The sequence below is a fragment of the Zophobas morio genome, unplaced genomic scaffold, assembly GCF_036711695.1.
Source record: "Zophobas morio isolate AGI-343-1 ecotype UQ-CSIRO unplaced genomic scaffold, CSIRO_AGI_Zmor_V1 ptg000021l, whole genome shotgun sequence".
In the NCBI taxonomy this organism is placed as follows: Eukaryota; Metazoa; Arthropoda; class Insecta; order Coleoptera; family Tenebrionidae; genus Zophobas; species Zophobas morio.
The window spans coordinates 536,505-559,810 of NW_026972126.1; the positions used below are offsets into that span (position 1 = coordinate 536,505).

Below are 23,306 nucleotides of genomic sequence, written 5' to 3' on the forward strand. Positions count from 1 at the left end.
TGTTCCGTGTTATTCATTAAAAATAGAACACTGTTTAGTTAAAAATAATTTTAGTTAGAGTCTAGTCCTTCATGAACCAAACAATTATGGTCTTTGACTTTTTTCTATCTGTAATAATGAATGAGATATCGAGGACCGCGCGTAATGACTCACCTTGGATTTTATTTACAGTATATGTATAAACATTTTAACAAGGGTACATTGAAATGTTATCACAAAAGTTGTTATCTTATTTACTATTTTAATTTACACTTAGTTATAAGATATGTTTTACTATTCGTATCAGACCAGACAAACATATTTCATAAATTATTTGTTTCATTGCAGTCATATTGACCACCACTGTTGCACCTAATTCCAGAGTCCGTTTCACTTTGGTGCAGTGATTAATTTTTATTTAGCTTCTAGTCTTTAAGTTTTGACACTGAAGATCTTGTAGAAGGCAATCATAATTCGAGTTTTCTGGTTAGCACATACCTGAAACAATTAAAAATAAAATCCTTAGATTAGAAATAGACAAATTTAAGTAGACAACAAGGAAATAATAAATAGTTTCAGTTAAAATAGGATCACCAATTTTATAAAAATTATGTAAACATAAACTAACACTTTCTTAATTAAAGTAATTAAAGTCAAAACAACTAATGTTGTATGTCCATACTGAAATAAGCTTCATATTTTATTTAAAAATAAGTAGAAAAAATTCTACTAGAACATTTCCACCCTTCAAATCGTTAACTGCATCACAAACTGTTTTTTATTGTTTTTTTGGTATTTTGTGTTATTTTAACACTGTTGAAAATTAAATATAGGTAGTTAAAAGTAAAGTGATCTGAGTTCATTTCTAACGGGAAATTATTATCCGATTTTTTTTTGCTGTTAACAAATTTCCAAAAAAATTTAGAATTCTCAGTTACATTATTATTAGTTTTTCGGATGTACGTGTTATGTAACTGTTCTCTAACTATTCTACACCGATCTCTTAAAGATTTAAAAAATCATCAAGTTTACCAGTTTCTTTGTATCGACGATGGGCAGAAGTTTTTAACTTGCATAATTCTTTAAGTTCCTTACTGAACCAATTAGGAAATTTTCTAGCTTTATGTTTGATAACTTTATACGGAATGTATTGCCGGAAACCATAAAACACAATTTCATAAAATAAAAAAACATTTTTATCCAAGGTGTCAGGAACTAAAGAAGTTTCCCAACAAATAGACGAATAAAATGCATTTAAACCTTGATAATCTCCATTAGCGAAGTCTGAAACTTGGATTTCAGCTTCCAATGAAGCAGGGAGATTAACGGAAATGATCCAAGAATACGGAGAATGATGAAGATTTTCAGGAAATAAACTATCTAGTGCGGAACATACATCCACATTATCTACACTAGAGAACACCAAATCAAGAAAAAGGTCCCTTAAATTGGGTGTTTTGTTAATTTGTTTGTGAACAAGTATGATTAATGACATTAAAGAAATCATTCGAAACATTGAGGTCACCGCAACTATGCCAAGGTACATTAGGCAGATTTAATTTTCTAGCAATAATATAAGACAAATCAGGAGTAAGATCAAAAAGCAACTCTAAGTCAGAGCAAAAATCTTCATAAACACTCAGATCACTAGCAGGAGGAGTATACACGCCCCCTACAATTAGGTCTAGATTATTGAATTTTATCCTGATGTATATACTTTCAACAGATTGACCAACAAGAGCAACAGAAGGGTTCAATTCTTTCCTAACAAGAATCAATACTCCGCCTCCACGAATTTTAACGCTAGTTTTAAAATTACGATCCGCCCTAAAAATATTATGATTGCATAGATTTAATTCGTTATTGGAAATACTATCACAAAACCAAGTTTCTGTTAAGAATATCGTAGACACAAGAATTCACCTTAACCTAAAACTCCTGTAACTTCGTTCTTAAACCACCACCATTTTGATAATAAAAACTCATCACTTCTTTGATCGCCCATACATGGGTGCGTCTATCTTCTTTGTAATATAGGGTTGATTATTCTTATATTTAATGGTAATGTCCGATTCACCTCGTGCCAGCCTATCCTTATACTCTTTCCGAACAGTATTGTTAATCTCTCTCTGTATGTTAGTAAGGTCCGGGCGAAAATGGAACTGCCTGTTATCATTATTTCTGTTAGTACGTATAACTTCTTTTACGATATCTTCATTATCAAAAGTAATTTTTAATGGACGAGTAATATTAGGTTTAGGTGTCCCGATGCAAACTACTTTCTTAGGTGGAGGAAAAGTTCCAAGCGGTGCAAGGATCGACGTTACTTGATCTAAATCTGCCTGGATTTTTGTTGCCAATTCCGAAGCCGTAGATTCACAAATATTAAATAGCATTACATTCGCACTACATAATTTACGTTCTTCAATCTCTGCAACGATATCATTCATATCATACCTAGCATCACAATCCGATTTAAGATTTTTGAACTCAGCCCATTCATCTTGAATAAATCGAACATTATTTTCCACCAGTGATAACCTATCACTGAATTTTTTAAAGTGACTATCAATCGATTGTTGACCAAACGTGAAGACGAACTTACTTTGTTGCTTGATAGGTGTTGTCTCGGAAGTTAGTAAGTTTTATGCCAACTTTGAAAAAGAAATGCTGTTCACCGAACGGAAAACACGTTAAAAAGAGCGACTTTTCTACCATTACATGAATGTTTTGAAGTCTCATAATATCAAATCAAATAAAAATTTGTCAAAATTATTAAGTGTAATTAATGAATAGATGGCAGCACGTAATGTACCTCTTGGACAAGCCATAATCTTTATACTAGTCGGCCATGCTCTGACGTTATGCGAATGTTATATAGCCGTAACATAACTGGCGTAGAACTGTGTCTATGCGAGCGAAGCCGCGGGCGAAAAGCTGGTTCCTTATATAAAGTGTTACTCACCAATTAAATGAAGGACTAAATTTATGCATGTAGATAATATACAAGCTGAAAGAGTCAACCATCGTTGCAATGACTTTTGAGATGCTCTATTACCTGAAAATAATTGAGCAACAAATAGTACTTAATATGAGTATTTTGGGTTCACGATCGGTAGAAATAACCAAATCTAGGAACACAGGTTTTTAGTTTACTTTATAGAAATGGAAGTTCTACATTGCAGATATATTATTGTATGCTTCATACTACTCACACAGCTAGTAGAGCTAATTTTTTAAGTAACAATTTTCGATTATTGTTAATTTGTAATTGGTATTATAAAAATTTCTTAAAGTGATCAATTTTGAAAATTTTATCTAGGAGGCTTAATTTACTAGTACTTGGAAATTATCTGCACTTTTTCGCATTTGCAAAAATACCTACACTGAATGATGGAGTACAATATTTGATATCTTGTAAGTTATATCCATCAATGCAAAAATCATTAGTTATTTCTATCGAACGTAAACGGGAATAAGTGGGTACAATTTATGTTCTAATGTAGCCTTCACGTAAAAAATGTTGTAATGGAAGGTTGAAAACTTGAATAATAAGTACTTTCATACATATTATGCATACCTATATATCTTAAATACGGAACATAAAATAAGAAAATAACAAAAGTAAAAATAAAATATACTGAACAACAAATGCCATACTGCATTAAAAATTATGTCAAAGCATCGCTATTTCGTAATGCTTGTAATCCATTTATTTTTTTACATAATATCCAAAAATGCACTTTAGCTGTGGTGTAAAGTATGCAAATTTTGTTAAGTTATCTACTGGACTCGGAAGCATTAGATTTAATTTTCTAAAAATATAAGGGAAAATTACCGTTTATAGTTAATTGTTAAAAATTCAATTTATATAATCTACATTACTGCGACTCTTCGGGTTTTAAAATTGGCATGAAGGACGGTAAGGTGGTGAATTTGATTATGATTCTTTTTACTTTCCGCGTAATGCTCCAGGAATGCAATAAAAAAATCGAAAAACAGTAGGCATTCAGGAGTATTTAGAAAAAAAAGCAGTATATACCTACCATAAGGAAGATTATTATCTACCAAACAAAAGTTTTATGTAAATACAAAGTACATAAGCTATTTTTTATTGAAGATGATTTTTCCACCTTTAAGATAAAAATATAAAAATTGTTTTATTGTAGTTGTCATAACCTCATTGTCAATGTCAGAACGACAATTCTGAGCCCGCTAAATATGTAATTCAATTTTATTAATTATTACCAATTTATCGGCAAAAAAACGTTATGCAAATCTCGTGCTGTGGAGATTTTAAAGCAAACCAAGTTATCCTAAAATACTCGTACTACTTACAGCAACTCGAATTTAAATAACTAAAAATGTAAACAAAACTCGATGCGTCGAGGATAAGTACTACTAAAGAAATATAACAAACGAAGTTTAACTAAAGAAAAGAAGTTAAATAATTGCATTGCAAAAAGAAAAACCTAATGGCTTCATTAACTTCGTTCCAACTAATTTAGAAATTCTTGTTTACAAATTCAACTATATATGTATGCATTTTGGTTGCATAATTCCAATGCAGTGCACAGTATAGAGATCATTCAGTAGAGACAACTGGCTATTTTTAGTGGCCCATTTTCATGGGTGGTTGTTTGTCTTGTAAACGTATGAGGACGCGCAGGTGCAAGGTACTTGCCTTTTTGTGCGTATTGGAACATTGAATTGCGGTATTTTGGTTATCTAGTGACTTTAATTTGAAATATTTGAAATTTGCCAGTTTAGTTGCATTGATCAAAACCAGGTTTAAGGCTGATCTTCCGGTGGAATTATTGCAGTTAAGTGTAATGGTCCCCAAAAAACATTTTTCGTGTTTTGTTGGGACCATTGTTTACTGTTTAATTTTTTTGAAAAAAAAATATATATATACCGGGTGTCCCACGTAACACTTTCGGGAGCAATAACTCAAGTATTTTTGAACGAATTGATAGGAAATTTGTAATGTAGGTATTTTGATAGGTGAGGATTAATATGAACCGGTGAGAATAAACATTATCTTGAAATAGTTATTTACATTATGAGTGCGGTAGGTAACATTTTACAGGTTGAGGTCCTAATTTGCCACCCGACGCGAAGCGGAGGGTGGCATGCGACCGAAACTTGCAAAATGCCTAACGAACGAAAATTATATTCAATTTTTTTCCCCGACATTGAGTTTATTTTAAAAAATATTTCATTTTAAAAATATTTTCCGAAATGGCAAGAAATGAAGTGACAGTTTTGGGACTTGACGTTTACTGAAGGAATCTATAATACCGACAGCCACGAGATGGCGCCATGTGATTTTTTTTAACTAATTCATTTTTTCTAATTCAAAAGTTTTGATTGAACAAAACACGATGTAAAGTAGTGTTTTAGTATGTTTTCTTTTATTATTTATACAAAACTTTTTTTATTAGACCTTTTACAGGCTAATGCATATTGAGTTACTTTGGCACCCAAAGGCGGTAAAGCGACGGTAAATTGATATTTGTTGCGTAAAGTCACTGTTACGCGGCATGTCAAACGTGTGTGAATGTTTTGTTTACATGTCAGGAGGGGAAAAAAGTAAATTTTCCATCCCTTAATTTAATTTTGAATTAATTAAGTTTGGCATCACTCGATTAAACATGAAAAATAAAGACTGTGTGCAAAAATTCATTTCCGAAATATGTCTGGTTAGACAAAAAATGATAAATTTTTGCGCAAATATTTCCAAAAAGTATTACAGTATTAAAGAAACAAAAAACTGTATTCCTCGCATTTTGGACACCCTTGCGGGAATTTGATAGCTGCTTGCCAAGCGCTATTTTATGAATTTAAAAAAAATACTAATTTTCAGTTGCTCGGCTGCAACTTTTGGAAGGTGCAAAATTGCTTTAGGTATCTTCAAATAAGTTTATTACTCTCTGTACCTTCAATTTGGTAAATTCGTCATGGGGATACCGTTCGATAAGAGTTCTAATTGTTTCATCTAGGTCTGTACGGCATTCTCCGTAGGTTAAAATGTTTTCTGTTTTAATAATTAAAAAAAAGCGAACCATTTTCAATAACTTGCCAGATTTTGACAAAAATGCCAGAAGTGTACAAAACTGAACAAGGCAACGCACGCAATTGTTTTGCACTACTACAAATTAAAAAAACAAATGAATACATTTTTTCGTTTTTATTACCGTAATTCTTTTAAACAAAAAGCGTTATTTTAGTTGCATAATTTGCATAATTTTTAACAAGGGGAAGCTGTGTTAAAATTGGTTTTTTGTACGATAAAATAGTTTTTTTTGTTATCAGCTTAATCTTTACCTATTCATATCAATCCTCACCTACATTTCAAATTTCATAAAAATCCGTTCACAAATACCTGAGTTATTGCGCCCGAAAGTGTTAAGTCAGCTAATGAGCCAATCACGGCACAGAATTCGTAAAAATTTGCCCCACTGGTACTACGACGTCTCCAGTTTAGGCGTCACTATTCAAGTAAAAGTAAGGTGAAAAGAAGGAAACTTTTTAACTTTGCCTTGTGGGGGTTAAAAACTGTTTGTGCAGTTCGTGCGAAAACAAAATTGTGTGTTGACTTCAGTTAGTTAAAATTTGGTGCTAGTGAAGTTGCCCAGAGAGTTCTTTAGTTGCAGTACACCAAAATTCACAGGTAAATCAAAAATTGTTTGTCAATCCTGAATACTTAGACGTGTTTAGTAATTTTTTTTCAAAAGCCAAAAATCAACTTACTCCGATAGGTCACACATAATGTTGATAAAATGTTTTTTGTTGAATTAAGCCTTGGGTGGAAAATAATTGCCATTATCCAAAGTTAAACGTATTATTTCTTTCTCTTGTCCACTTTTCAAATTTAGGAACATAAAGAAATTTTATCTAAACTTATTTGTTGTTTAAATCACGTGCTGAGAGTTATTATAACATGAACGAAAAACCTAGAATGAACAGTTAAGAAATAGTTTTCAGAAAAAAAAGTTCTCAGCGTAAATACAAAAAAAAAGAGGTAACAAGTTTAATTACATCCAAATTTTGAACGCATAATGAGTAAATTTCATATGCGTACTACTTCATTGCATAAATTAATTTTGAATGGTTTTTCTAATGTGGACCGTCTTTTCTAATTGTTGAATGCCTGAAATTACGAGCTCGTTTGCCACCATGGGATACACAGAAAAAAACACACACACAAAAAAAAAACAGAAACAAAAAAAAAGAAGTTTGTTTCACAAAAAACCAACAGAGCGCTAGAAACGTCCTATTACTATAAAAGCTTCGTTTCCCGCTCAAATCATCTTTATTTTTTGTAAGTGAGCCATTCGTTAATAAATGGCCAGTTCGCCGATGGTGCCGTTGTAACAACTCCATCGCAATTTGCCGAAGCGCGTCCACCATAAATCGCCGGGTCCTTTTGGTACACCTCGTTCCGAGAAATGTTTTTTTTGTAGTGACCAACTTGCGAGATGTCATGCATTGCGTAAACGTAACTTTTGCTCAGCGAAATTAATACTCGATTTCTGTTCGCGTTGCTAGGGCGAAACTAAACTTGTGGCATGAACTACCTAACCCTTTCATAAGCGCTAAGCGGAAGCGGATGATAGGGCGTAAACAGCGCAAATTTTAGCAAACCAGAAGGTCACGGGTTGTGGCAGCGTCACGATTTGATGCGATTAAAGAAATTATTATTATTATTATTTTTTTTAATAATAATGAAAAAACTTTCGGAGTTTAAATAATATATTCGTAGTCACTGCTACACGTGTTTCGGTACACAGCAGGGATGTTGCGAATATTCGCATCCGCATCCGCAAATGCGGAGCTTCCGCATTGATTTGGACATCCGCATCCGCATCCGCATCCGCAATAATCAATGCGGAACTCATGCGGATGCGGATGTAAATGTGATGCAAGTCGCGACAAGAAAGAAATTAGTTGGAGCCGACGAGTGACGCATAGCGTGCACTCGTGATGCATTGACCAATAGGAAGACAAGAATTCTACTTTCGGTGTTCCGTTTCGCACATCAGAACGTGTTTAGTCGAGGTTGCGCGAATTGTGAACGTTTTGTTTTTGTGTTATTGGACAAGTGAATCTACAATGGCACCAACGATGCAAAGTGAGATTTGGACTTATTTTAAACCAGATGATGATCGAAATAAAGCTCAGTGTATAATATGTAATAAAACATATTCTCGCAAGGGTCGTACCACTTCGTCTTTGAAAAATCATCTGATTAATCGTACCGAATTAAAAATTTTATCTGGAATAGCACGCAGATTTTTATCGCCTCCACCAGCTAGTGTTCCCAGTGAACAGTTATTTAGTAGTGCAGGATTAATTTATGAACCTCTGAGAAATAGACTCGAATCTGAAAAGGCCGCAATATTACTTTTTATTAAATATAATTCAACAATTTTTAAATTTTCGTACTAAAAATTTGTTTATTAAATAAAAATATTAAAAACCCCCATTTTTTTAACTGATTTCTGTACATATACTAAGTTTCTTAAAAAAAAACTTGAGATCCGCATCCGCATCCGCGGATGTGAGCTCCCAAAAATCCGCATCCGCATCCGCGGATGTTGAAAAATCTGCATCCGCAACATCCCTGGTACACAGTACCGTCTTCAGGCAGAAGATAAACTGGGGTTTTACAGAGCTATTCCTGAATTTATACCTGATTTGACAATAGTGTTTACAAATTTATGTTAAGTAAGGGAGATTTGTTTATTTCGGTTTGGTCGTTCATTAGTGTATTAAATCTATTGTACCTATTTATTTCCAGACATTCTAACGCGTTTAATTTTGCGCCTTTATTTTCTATGTGTAAAATTTTGAATTCGTCGTTGAAATGATGCTGTTCTTGGATAATTTTTTTTTGTTGGTCGTTTACGTTCCTCTTGAAGCGGAGCGAACTAAATTTACCTGTTTGTTAGGACTGAAAATTTGTTTTCTTACCCCTCAACTTACCTGACTAAGAAGAAAACAAATAATTACTTAAGACAAATAACTTAAAGAAATTATGGAATTCTTAGAAAAAAACCTCTTAACTAAATGGAGAAACTCTTAAATAGTTAATAATAAATAACAGTTAGTAATATTTTGTTTTACGATATTCAAACACTAACTCTCTGAAAAGTTGTTTAAGAAAAATTCTCTTAGCAACGCAAATGACTTCTCTTTGTTGACCAAATCATATTTAGGGGTACAATATTGATGGATTGCCTCTGTTATTTTATTGTCTTTAATTCGTTTAAGAATTACCTCGACTCTTCTCTCCGAATATTTTTCTTAGTGATAGTACTGGTTTTGTAATTTTTATATGTATGTATTTTTTTGCAGTATCTTGCCGCACTTAAGTATACCTATAAGTTACCCACACATTTTCCATTGCCGTTTTTAGTTAAGTTATACAGTTTATAGGACCACTGTATCTTTATTACTTAATAATAATAATAATAATTTCCGAAACTGTGATTGGAAATATGTTGATTTCTGTGTTATTTTATTAATAAATCTGCGTTGTCTTTAAAACATGTTCTCCCATGCGTTATGTTATGAGGTTATGACACTACTTTGTAAAACGAATTTGGAAATTTAGTGGTAATTTTGTGAAAAGCAAAAAAAACCAAAACATTAGTGCAATTGTTATTAATAAGACACAACGCAGGGCAAGTGAATTTTTATTTTATTTTGTTTTAATTTGCGACAAATGACGATCACATTACAATATTCGATTTTTTTTTGTCTCCGTGAAAGAGGGGATTTGGATAATTTTTGTTTTCCTTCGTTTTGAAGAATAGTTTGTTATCTCACCACATTACCAAAGTAGATTTCAGAGATGACGTCACTCTATTGTTGGTGGGGATAACCATCTAAATTTTGGTTAATATTTTAAGATCTAGATTATATTTCTAGTACACATACAAAATTTGACAGCAATCGGTTCTGTTGTTTCGGGGACTATGTTTTATGTTTTTAATTAAATCCGGACAGACGTCAAATCGACAGACAGACAGATAGACAGACAGAAACGGGGTACCTACTTTTTCGTACTCGTGGGGTCATGAAACGTCAAGATACCATAAAAGTAGCCAGTCGTTCAATTGATTCGATTACAATACTTCCTTGGCTTACGCTCAGGAAGAAAATATCGACGTAGACAGACAAACGAAAATGAAAGACGTATTTTTTCGTACTCTAGGGGTCATAAAGTGTCAAGACTAATGTCGCTTGCGCTCAGAAAGTAATGAAATAATAAGCTATGTGCTAGTCGATGGAATAAAAAATATTAATAACCAATACAGGAATAACAACAGTAATTTTATTGTTACATTCTATCATAATTTACGAGGTCAGCTCAATACGCAGAGAAATTGCGAAAAAAAAAAGAAACTTCGATCATGAAGATTGTGGTTGAAAATACTTTAGAATCTTTTTCACTTTGTCGTTATATTCTTCTGATATCTGAGTCTTATAAGGTTTATTTTTTTCTCCGCTCTCTTTGCTCCTTCTACTCTTTTCATCGTTTATTTTCAAGGGGACATTTTCAGTTGCTGCCGTTGATTCTAATTCAAATTTCTGTTTTAAACTTCGAACGTCTACTTTTATTTCTTTATTTTTATTATCATCTTCGCTCATTTTGCCTACGCTCTCTTCACTACCATGGTGACTTCTTACGTTGTTATATTCAAATTTTTTTTTTACATCTTTTACGTGAGACGAAGCTGCCCTTTTATCTATTTTTTTTGATTTTATTATAACTTGATTAAAAGCTTCTGCGGTGACGGCCTTTTTCTTTCCACGTGTATCCGTGTCATGTAATTTGGACGAAGTCGAGTTTTTTTTATGGTTGATGGTCTTGTTTCGACTATTATATAACATGTTAATGTTCTTGGCTTCAGATGTTTTATTTTTAGTTTCTTCCGTGTCAGTGTTTTGTGTGCCGGCATCAAATGCAGAAGAATTTAATATGTAGTCACTAGACACGTTTTCCAAACGTGTCGCTATTTCTGATAAGCTGTGAATCACTATTTTTAAATCCGTTAATAGTTGAGTAATTTCATTTGTTACTATTTCTAAAAACAATGCATTTTATAGTTTTGTATGGTGAAATAAATGTTTCTATTTACCTGATTTATTATTTGACATTTTACATTAGTTCACAATTAAACAAACGCACACAAATAATAATGGAACAAAATATACCTAACCAAGTTACAAAATATCTTATCGTCTGATATCTTCTACTATCTTTTCTTCAATAAACACTTGATAAGTCATATTGTAATACTTCGGCATCAATAGAAAACAATTTGCTGTTATATAACATTTATTTAAAGCAACATTTTTGTTATTGTTGGGTTCCATAACTACTGGAAAGAGTTACTAGGTACTTGACGTACAATCTGAATCTGTGGCAGCTTGCTTTATTGTGAATTCAAAAGTCACAGGAGTGGTGATTAGCAAAAATCACTTTATCTCTTTACAATAAATATGTTGATAAGTTTTTAGTTGTGAAAATGGATAATAAGGGTGGTGAATGAAATCAGAACCAATTGTATCAATGTTCTCTAACACAATCAAAGATATGTGAAAGTAAGGAAAACACAAATTTGCAATTTTTTTGGAATGTTGTTGCACATTTTGTTATACTTGTCTAGTTTATAATGAAGAATAATATTTTTTGTAAAAAAATTTATTTAGCTTTTGTGAAAAATCTGCATTATTCAAAAGTTTTTTAGATGAAATATTTGTTTTAAATCAAGCCAAAAATTTTATTCCTATGGCTCTTCTTCGTAAACAAATAAAATATATTTTTGTAAAGTGAAGCCAGGGATGTACTCTATTTATATAGTATATCCATGATAAACAACCGTTGCTTTCTCTAACATATGTATAGTTCGGGCATTTTTTCCTTTTTCGATTTTTTCAATGATTTATGACCAGAATTGTTCAGTTACCAACGAACAAAGAAAGGATATAATGCGTGTTTTTTAAGAGGCTAAATTTTCCAGCATTCTAAATAAACCTGTTGATTGTATTTGAAGACAAAAATTTGTGTAAATTTATACAATTCTTTCACTGTGTGGTCCAGATGTTTCCATTCTTACTTCATTATTGTAAGCTGAAAAATAGTTCAAAGGTTGTTTCGACAGAACTTTCCTCGCCCCTGGAGTACAACGAACGAAGGAATTTTCGAAAAATTATAAAATTTGAATTTGAGAATTTTATTTTTTTATGAGGACCCCTATAAGTTGAAAAAAGCATATGTAAATATGTCATGTTAAAGTAAATGTTACGAAGCGTGCTACGGGTATGAGTTTTTAGTTTACAAAATTTTGTGATGACGTCATCAACATTTTTGCAGGGACGCGTATATCAACTTGGACTGGTGCAGTGTAATACATACTAATAATAACAGTATTGTATTCCCAAATTTTCGGGAAAATTGAGTGAGCCGTTCTTTATTTAATCAGTAAAATAAATTGATTGATTCATTATGTTTTTTAAACCACCTGCATAAGCAAATCTAAAAAATATGAATACAATGATAAACCACAAGTATAGAGTGATAATATTTTGCATAATTCAGAGAGGCTTCATACGATAAAATTTTGAGATGACGTCACGAACTTTTTGGTAGGGGATAAATGAATACATTTTAATTAACGATTTACCGTGACTACGACAACCTTAAAACGTTTGCAAATTTCAAAGCATCCGGTTTTGCAGTTCCTGATTTATTCAGTAAAATAAATTGACACTTTCATTTTTTCTTCAGTCATTTGTGCAAGCCAATCTAAAAAATACAAATATAATGATAAATCACAAGTATAAACTCATCATATTTTAGATAGCATTTATTCGCTAAAATTATGAGATGACGTCATGAAATTTTTGAGGTGGATAAACAAATATATTTTGATAAAAAATTTAGCATGTAACTTTAAAACATCTGCAAGATTTCATAGCATTCGGTTTTGCAGATTCAAAATTAAATTGCAAAATTTTGTTATACAATTGTTTTTTTTAATCTGGAAAATTCGATTAAAAACTGACACGGATTCATAAACTACACGTGTAGAACTATGTTATTTTATACAATTTAGAATCCATTTACTATATGTGGGTGACGTCATTATTTTGTTGGTGAGGATGATTAGCCAAAATATGGTTAACGTTTTACCATCGGTCTGGTAGTTTCAGAAATTATCTCTCTTACACAAATACAGACTGCGGACAGACAAACAAGCAGGCAGGCAAGCATACAGACAGACATATAGACAGACGGAAACGGGAGCCCCATTTTTTCATACTCTAGGAGTCATGATCGATCGATAAAATTTGAAAGCAGCCATTCGCCCGATGAATTCGATTACAATACTTCCTCATCTTACGTTCGGGAAGTAATTAGCTTATTGTACGCTCGTCGATTTTATTTCTGTAAAATGGAGAATTTCCGTATTAAATTATTGTTAGACAGATTATCTCCCAAACTAAGCGAATATTGTAATCGAGTCCGTCGACCGACTCTCTACTTTTACGTTTTTTCGACCTTTCATAACCCCTAGGGTACAAAGAAACAGGTCCCCCGTTTCCGTATGTCTGTCTGTCTGTCTGTCTACCGTCTGCCCGGATTTTTATTAGACAAATAATCTCCGAAACTACTGAAGCGATTGTTGTCAAATGTGTATTATTAATATCATGTACATGGATGGCAAAACACTAACTAATTTTGTCTAATCATCCATCAATGTGATGACATCACCTCAAAATTGTACATTGTAAATGGGTTTTTAATTGTAGAAGTTAACATATTCCTACACGTGTATTTTATGAATCCTTGTGGAGCTTTTAACCCAAGAGATGCAGATTTTTGGAAAAAAATCAAAACCGTGTAACATTTTGCAATTTAATTTCGAATCTGTAAAACCGAATGCTTTGAAATCTTGCAGACGTTAAAACATTGTCATAAGCATAACAAATTTTTATACAAAATAAGTTTGTTTATCCCTCACAAAAATGGATGACCTTATCTCAAAATGTTGCCGAATAAATCCTAACTAAAATGTACAAAATGTGATGAGTCTATACTTGTGATTTGTCACTGCATTCATATTTTGTAGAATTGCTTACACAGGTGACTCAAATTAATGAATGTGTCAATTTGTTTTTTTTTTTATTAATTCAGGAACAGCTCACTCTATTTTCTCGAAAATTTGGGGCTAATACTGTTGTTGTTATTAATATTACACTGCACCGATCCAAATTGATAAACGTGTCCTTGCAAAAATGTCGATAACGTCATCAAAAAATTTTGTAAATGAAAAACTCATTTGAAACACGCTTCTTTACATTTACTTTAACATTATATATGTCGTAGTCATTTTTGGAAATTCGTCACTTCGTGAATTTGCGGAGTCATACGTGAAGTGACGTCATTGAATGTAATTAAATTTTGTACGTTAATCGACGCCATATTTTAATTAACAGACGGCTTATAATGTAAAATCCTGTTCTTCAGCAACAAATGAACGGGACTACGTGAAGAATGAAGATCCAGCTTATTATAACGTAGGAAGAGAAGGAACTAAAAATATAAAAAGAAACATCAACTTTGGAAATTTTATCATACTCCGTTTGTGTGAGAGCGACTGTTACATTTAATTTGAACTTTAAGATTTTTTTAATTGATAGTTACATAGAGTTTATCGAAATTCGTTGTCATGATTGTACTTAATTATAAATTTTATTATGCCAAGATAATTGTTTATAATCTGCCATTGTTGTAATCGCTGTAACCGTCGCTATGAATGATTCGCTAATTTAATTTTATAAAAATCTTAGTAACGTTATTTATCCCTTACATTGTGAAGGTCAAAAGGATCAACTGGAGCGTATCATCATAAATCTCCTACAGGTTACGTTTATGATCTTTGTGGTCAGACGGTTTACATTGTAAATATTAAAAATGTTGGTAACAGTGTTCATTATGTGTCTTTAAAAATAAACATCTCTGTTATTTATGGAAATTTTGCTACACGGTTTTCACCAGTGCTTTCAGATTACAAAACTCTATACATACTGCGGTAAACATTCTCGATTTTCTTCGTCCGAAATGAGATACAATAAATGCACTTTAAAAAATGGACAAGTTATACAGATTAAGTTGTGGACAAGTTATATTTAAAATTTTATAACAATAAATCTGCTAATAATAGGGATATTAATTACATTCGAAAAATGCATTGAAAACCCCATAAGTGGTAAACGTGGTGACTAACCTTAATCACTACAGACATTTTATTTATTTACTAACTAACATCAGCTTCCTTCCTCAAGCATATAAACTGCATACTCTCGAATGCTGGACTACCAACTCCCACTGAAAGGTGTTCCACTGATTAGACTAATAATAAACGGAGGTTGAAACTGCAGTCTACAGCTCTTCCTTGAATTGCCTAGCCTTTCGAGTTCGACAATTTGTAGTTCTATTTTTAACCACCGACTGAAAAAGAGGGGTGTTATAATTTTGTTTTCTTTGAATGTGTGTCTGTCTGTGGCACCGCAGTTTCCAAACGGATGTACCCATTTCGATGAGATGTTTTTTAGTTGAAAGCTGGTTTACTCGGGATGGTTCTTAGCTAGGTTTGACGATGTAACAAGTGCATCGCACATGGCCCCCGAATCTCACTCTTTGTCGCGAGCTGATTTGTCTCGGTTGTCCATCATGGGTCGAATTCTTGTTAACGGCCTCTCAAAATTCACCTCTTCCGAACCTTCCCAGAAAATCCCGACAAACAGTTCCATATATTTCCTTTTATTCCTTCTCTCCCCATGTGGCACCGAACCCTCGGGTTAAGTTTTATGGTACCACATGTCCCATCTGTTGCGAGGGAGTTGTTAGAAAGTAAATTGCATCTCAAGCGTGCCTAGCTCTTTTTGTTGAATTTTAAGAAAACAGCACAGTTTTCTAACTACCATGAGGGATGTGCCCAAAGACGGAAAAGCGTTTTGTTCGAGAGATCCCGTTATCAAAATGGAGTGATGCGATTTCCTCGTTTTCTTAATATGTAAATATGTTGCGGTAAAAGAAAAGGTTGGAAATTCGGATGAATGACAGGCATAAATGTAGTCTGCCACAGGTGGAATGAAAGTTGCGATTATATTAAATGATATTATTAGGGAACTAATTTTTTGATAAGAACATGTGAATCGACAGCGATTTGGGCGGTTTGCTGACATGGTTCGAGAGAAAACGAGAAGGCACTTCCTTTCAACACTGGAGTTGCATCCCATTGGTTTTTCTTCGTTAGCTCCCCTGATGCCGGGTGGAGTCTCCACTTTTGGCGAAGTGATAAGAGCTTAGTTTTGGTAAATTTTTGTCAGTTCTCTAGTCAGGACCTTGTAGTGTTCAATTCGTTCCTTCTCGGCACGTAATTTGCCTTGGACTTTCTTTTTGCGGACTTTGCGGACGACCCTTCCGATTAAAAATAATAGTGAATTAAAATCGTGGAACTAGTGAGTGACTCCGTGCCCTCGAGCAGCGAAAAGGGAAGTTTCGAAAAGTAAGAAAATTCCCATTTTCCTGTGACGTGTGATTAACACTTCTCAGGTAGAAGATCAGATAAATTCACGCTACCCATTTTAAGATAATTTAAATTTTCTAACTAAATATTATTTTTGATAACGCACGTCCCAGCCTTGCTACCCTAGTTACAACGATAACCACTTCAATCATTTCAAAATCATCAGTTGATGTCTGTGTATCTCTGTATTTCAATTTCATCGTAGCTCCCAAAAATATGAAACGATTTTAATGCGGTTTCTTTTGTTTGAAAGACGGTTCAAATGTAAAGGTTTTTACGAGGGTGGTTTGATGAATAACTCGGTTCGCATCGTCTTGGAGGGCGAACGAAAAAAAAGCAGTAACTGCATATGTAGACTTCAAGTAACCTGCCTATAGATGACATTTCACAATTTTATAAAAGAATACATTAATTTGGATCATATGCGTTTACTAGGTCCATTGACAGAGCACAAAATCGAAAGTGATCCCCATTACTTTTTGCATCACCATGCGGTTTTCAAAAATGACAGGGTCACTGATAAGATTCGCCTAGTATTTGACGGGTCAACCAAACCATCCTTCGGAAAAATCATAAATCCTTGTCTTAGTACAGGGCCAAAAATACAAAACGACATTTTTGATTTAATAATTCGATTTAGGACGTATAAGGTTGCCTTTACAGAGGACATTTGCAAGGTGTACCGTCAAATTTTAATTCATCCCGAAGACAGACCATATCAAAGAATTTTGTGGCGGGATGATCCCGTGCTTTGCCAAGCACGTGTCACTTTAGCCAAATGAGCTTCGAATAAAAATTTGCTGAATGATTTGGCAACTAACCACCTCAATTTTCATTTCATTCTGCCTTCCGCGCCAATATGGGGAGTATCAGGAAAGCAACGTTCAAATCTGCGAAAAGTCAGTTGAAGCGCGTTATTGGTGCATTGTCATTTAATTTCGAATAAATGCAGACGTTGCTAATACAATGCGCGCCGGTTAACCGCCATGTCCAAAGATATAAATAACCTGACTCCTTTAACTCCCGGTCACTTCCTCGTTGGAAGCCCTCTAACTACTATTCCAGAGCATAACGTCACCACGCTTTCAACGAACCGGCTCTCCAGGTGCCAACAAATCAGCCGCACTCAATAGCAATTCTGGAAACGGTGGCCAGCGGAACATTTGGGTCAACTTCATCATCGCCCAAAATGGAACAAGGCCAGCTACAACAGCATAAGGTGGACGATTTGGTGGTCATTAAGGAAGACCACACACCCCGCTTGTATGGACCATTGGGACGTGTTACTACTGTTCACCCTGGTCAACATGGCTTCATTCGTGCAGTGACAGTGAAAACCGCGCATGATGTGATTAACCGGACAGTGACTAAAACATGTGTGCTTCCGCCCAATTCATATACAAATGTGTAGTGTCTAAATTTACTCCTGTTTTTTCTATGTGTTGTGTACTCTATTTTATTGTCAATGTATGCACTTATCATGTAAACACGTATCATGTATTCATATTTAGGTATTTGCAATTGTTAAACTTATTGTCATGTTGAAAGTTACTTCGTTCAAGGCGCCGGACCATGTTCGGGTTTCGCGTTTTTTCCTAGCAACCCTCGTAAGCAGCGTCCCCAACTTTCTCTTCTAAATCTACCTGCAATGTATCTTTTTCGAATTTGCACACTTTTTGTACATAGCTTCCCAACCATCAATCACAAGAAAATACAGTGTCACACAGCACATGTTTGTGTTTCATTTGATTCATATTTCGGTACGTATGTATCAGTAACAATCATACATCCAACAATATATATTTTTTTATTTTCAAACGTCATATAACTGACACTTATATGACGCTCTTACCGGGGTTTAAGTGTCACTTCTATGACACCGTGTTTGAGCCGCGTATAAGTACTATTTTTCACTAGCAGCCATGAAGCATGCAAATGTCGACTCATTTAGAGGTAGCAAATTCAACTTTTGCGACCACGAGTTCAAAAAGAAAGATTGCGGTTATGTACGCAATGCTTGATGAGATTATTTCTTAAAAAATGAATAAATGTGTGCTACTAGCATTACTTGAGTATACGTATGGTAGTTGGTAGACGGTAGAAGATAAAACGATTAATTCAGCGACAAGTATGTTTATACTTGTCGCTGAATTTTCCTTTGTTGAAGATTTAGATTAAGTTTGATTAGAAATCAAAACAAAATCATGTTGCGTCAAAAAATTGAACGTTTATTTTTTCAATTTATTGTCTTATGGTTTCTACTAGTGAAAAAATAGTATATTAACCACGGTTGTAAAGCCACTTCTAGACCTCGCGCTTCAGAGCCCTCGACGCTGCGCGTCTCGGGTTCTAATTTGCGCTCGGTCTAGAATGCTTGGCTTTGCAACCTTGGCTAATAATATACTAATTTATACTCCGCCGGCGTATATGAAAATCAATATGGTTGTCAACCATAGTAACCATGGTAAGTGAAATCAAGGCAATTCCTTAAAGAAGCAAGAAGATAGGAAATAATCATTTCAAAAGAAGATTATTAATCGTTTGAAAATAAAATATTGTATTTCATTCGGAGTTTAAGTGATTTCATGTGACTCGTATGGACTTAATTCGCCTCGATATCGCTCGGCGTTTAATCGTCCATACTCGACACATAAAATATCACTTGAACTCCTAATAAAATAAATATCTATTATTTTTATTACTATTGCTTTTGTTGCAAACGATAAAGTAAATAACAAAACCAAACTCCTAAATATTATTTATTTGTGAAAGTTTAAGAAAAGTTTTCCGCCAAAAATATTGTATTTGTAATGAATGGGCATGCTCGACCAGTGCAAGTAGTAGGAAAATACTAAAAATAGTGACTTATACCGGAAATATTGTTAATTTTCTTATTTCAAGTTTAGCCTACAAATGTGGAAAATCATTCCCCTTCGTAAATAGTACCTTACCGCGACCAATTTTTGCTTTTAAACATGATTTTCCTGTAATTCAGACAAACAACACACCCTTGATAGGAAAATAAATCACATATCTACAGATGATCCCCCGACAATAAGAGGTAGGTACTTTAATATTTACATATAATTAATAGATTTACCGAAAACAACTTAAGTACGGAAACAAAATAAATAACTGGAAATAATTAACTGTAACCAAAATAGGAAAATGAATCAGTGGTTTCACATCTTTCCGGTTTTGAACGGTCAAGAGTAAATTCAGGTACCCGGCTTTTGTTTCCAATTATTGCTTATATGCTTGTGTAGCACAAGTTAAGCGGGATTTATAAACTCATCCGCAACAGCAACATTTGCTGCTGCAGTTGTGGTAACTGTATCCGCAACAGTAGGAGAATGCCTTGTAATTTATAAACATTCTTTTGTCAACTTTATTGCGGACCAATGTCAAACATTGCTTATAACTTCAATCATGTTCGTACACTTTTGTTGTTGTTTGTGTGGCGTCCACTTAGTTTTGTATTCAACTCATACATCATAATACAGCATAAAGCGCACTCCCACCAGCTGTACCCTTTCGTGATGAAACCTGCTCTACCGACCGAATAGCGTGTATATGATTGGTTCACCGTTGCGGAATCCGCAACAGCACCCGCTCAAGTTGAAAGTTGGCCATTTTCGGCGGTGCAGTTGCGGATGACGTCCGACAAACGTTGCTGTTACCGAAGTTTGTAGATTTCAGCACAGATTTTCTATGTTTCATCTTCTAGCGACTGCGGCAACCGCAACCGCTGCTATTACGGAATAGTTTATAAATCCAGCTTTATTTCCGTACAGTAAAAAGTAGAATTCTACGGATCGGCGCTGCATTTATTCATACTTTAGCAAATCACTAACAGGGGGCAGTATTTCCCGGGTCGTTTTATTCCCACTTTGACCAGGCAGATATTTTGCCCCCAGAAGGCAGCCACAAGTCATTATTCTGTCAATAATTCTTCATTTTGGAATTAATTGAATACTAGTGTGCCGAGTGATTTTTATTTAAAAGAAAAGAAAATTGTAGTTCTTTTTAGAATGGAAAACTGCGAAAGAAATGCAAGGATTTTTCCTGCATTGGGTGATTCACATTCATCTTATTAAGCCATTCGCCTTTGAGTTAATCAGTTCAAGCGTAGGAGAACATTCGTTGAAGACGCATCACATTATCGAAGACCAAAAACTGCCGTCAGAAATCATTGACAAAATTCATAAGAGAATTTTGACAGATAGATGAACGAAGGTGCCTGAGTTAACCGAAACTAGAGATATCTCAATGAAAATCAACTCCCTTAACCAACTTTAGACATTTTAAGGGTTAATTTTTTTGGCGAAGGTTTTTATGTGTTACACTTTTTGGCAAAAGTATCATTAAATACATATGTTTTTCTGTCATCCTGTTGGTCTATAATGGTTTTCGAAAGAGTCTGCAGTCAATGAGAAGTTCAAAGTTTTAATGAATGACTGGCTCAAACTACTGTTGTCAAATTGTAAAAGTGTCAGCATATCGATGCTTCCACGGAAATGGCCATTAAAACCTATACAATTTACTAACTGCGCATCACGCCAAAACAAAAGAAACAAAACAAAAAGCTTAATTTTTAATTATTTGCAGTTTATATGGCATTTCTATGAAAACTGTACACTAGAAGAAAAGTAATTTAAAATAAAATTGAATTAACAAATACAAATGTAAAAACGACTGCATTGTTTCAAGCAGAATAACACATGGCAAATTTAGATTCCGTATTTTGTTGAATTAGAAAACACAGTTATGTGACACGGAATGGAATCTTTCACGCTTGTAAATTTAAATGAAATATAACACAAAGAAAGGAAAATTATTTTACCAGGATAAAAAACAGTCTCTCTGCGAACAGTATAGTTCGCTTGGGGGATATGAAGCTCACAAGAGAACTCCTCTGGGTCTTCCAGAGTCGGTAAAGTTGTTGTCACCGAGATTTCGTAAAGTTGACCTCTCAGTCTCGCTGCTACTTGAGTTTCTTGGATCTTTCTGTAATGAAATAAAAACTAGTCACATATATTAAATATATCAATAGAGTAATCCTTAGCAGGTACATATAAACGAATTGTAAAGAGTTGTTTTAAAATCAGTAGACAAATATAAAAAGCTTTATAAAAAATAAGAATATTGATGATGCTTTGTCAAACCGTAAAATGCAGATTATTATTTTGTTATCATATTAGCGATGCCGAAAAATAAAATATTCCTTTTTGTATATAACGCACAACCTGTTTTCAAGAGTTACGAGGAGCTGTTCTGCAAAACGCAGTTTTTGTTTGTACTTTGTACCATAATTGTTGAGAATTGCATCTTTTTTACAAAGCCATTACGAGACCAGCTGAAAAATTAATAGTTTTTTCTAAAAAGAAAATGTCAATTTTACCAATATTATACATGGTGAAATTTGCAATGTGTTTTAAAACAACTGTAAATTTTTGAGCGTACCTACTTTAAACTGCGTTTTGCATTGGAACCGGGAAAAGACTGCGTTTTGTAACGGATTCTGAATAAATGCTACCAACGCAAGCAAAAAAGATAAAAACTAGGACATTCTTCATATCAAAAGCAAGTCGAAAGACAAAAAACTAATCAGTTGTAACAATATTGATGAACTTAATCGATCGTCTGCTTCTGTAAAATAGCAGAGCTCATCAGTTTCTTTTTCCTCAAGTGCAATTTGATTTTGTTCATTATTATCAATGAGTTGTCTCTAACATTGCAGTGACACCACTTCTCTCTAGTCCATTTTATCATTTTTTTCGCTGTCCATAGCTTTTTTGTAAAAAATTATTAATAGAATAGAATGTAATCTGGTTCTTTGAAGTGATTTGCGATTCTATAAAAATTTTCGAATTTCATTGTTACTTTTGTATCAATTTTTTGAAAGTATATTCGTTTGGTGTCTCGTATTTGTTCCACTGTTTTGAATGTTTGGGTGAATTGTTTCAGATCATACAATTCCCAATCGGTCCCTAGAACCTTAACGGTGCCTACTTAAAAAAAACGTTTCTGGTAGTGTTCTTTATTAAGAATTTCTTCTTTCTTTTTTGTTAGCTTTTCTATTCTACCGACTTATAAGCAGTATGGATATTTTTTTTGTGTGTTTGCTGTTAACTCTATTTTTCGGGGTATAAACATGCAAAAGGTGAGAAATTTTGTTATTCCGAAAGTAATAGAATTACAGTTATACCTTTTTGTCCCTTGGTTGCGATCTCTGTCGAAAGTGATTTGAATAATAATATCATTAATAACAATAATATATTAAATCCAACAGACCGAATGGTCCACAAAGGATTAAACAATATTTTACAACTAACATATATATCCTTGTGCATAGAGATTACATCCTAGGAAATGACACACTGGTGCGTGCAGTTGATACAGGAATTACTAATCGCTTATTTACAAATTTTTGCAGAACGCTCAAGTAAGTGAAGTTCAAGTAAGGTAGAAAATGACTACAATTGACTATGTGGTGGATTAACTTATAAATAAATACATTGCAAGAAAATTTCCTTCTGTCCTCTAAACGTCACGTCTGTCAAAAAATTTCGGAGGATATTCTCCAATTTCTATAAAATACATGTACTTACAAAATTTACTTTTGATGCGCTCGATAGACTGTATATGAACTAAATAAAATGGTCACCAGTGACGGCTCGTGAAGTTTCCTTCAGAGGAGGCTCAAATTTGAAAAGC

At 33.7% G+C, this 23,306-nt stretch overlaps 2 long non-coding RNA genes across 2 annotated transcripts; both read right to left on the bottom strand.

Moving 5' to 3' along the window:
- Positions 1-353: 353 nt before the first annotated feature.
- On the bottom strand, positions 354-21,580 carry LOC135132237 (uncharacterized). The gene is made up of 3 exons (XR_010280988.1): positions 21,433-21,580; positions 2,945-3,037; positions 354-477 (listed from the first exon to the last, which is right to left on the bottom strand). It is a non-coding gene; the product is annotated as an uncharacterized LOC135132237 (long non-coding RNA).
- LOC135132654 (uncharacterized) lies at positions 10,300-11,217 on the bottom strand. Its single transcript, XR_010281074.1, has 2 exons — positions 11,130-11,217; positions 10,300-11,075 (listed from the first exon to the last, which is right to left on the bottom strand). It is a non-coding gene; the product is annotated as an uncharacterized LOC135132654 (long non-coding RNA).
- Positions 21,581-23,306: the final 1,726 nt, after the last annotated feature.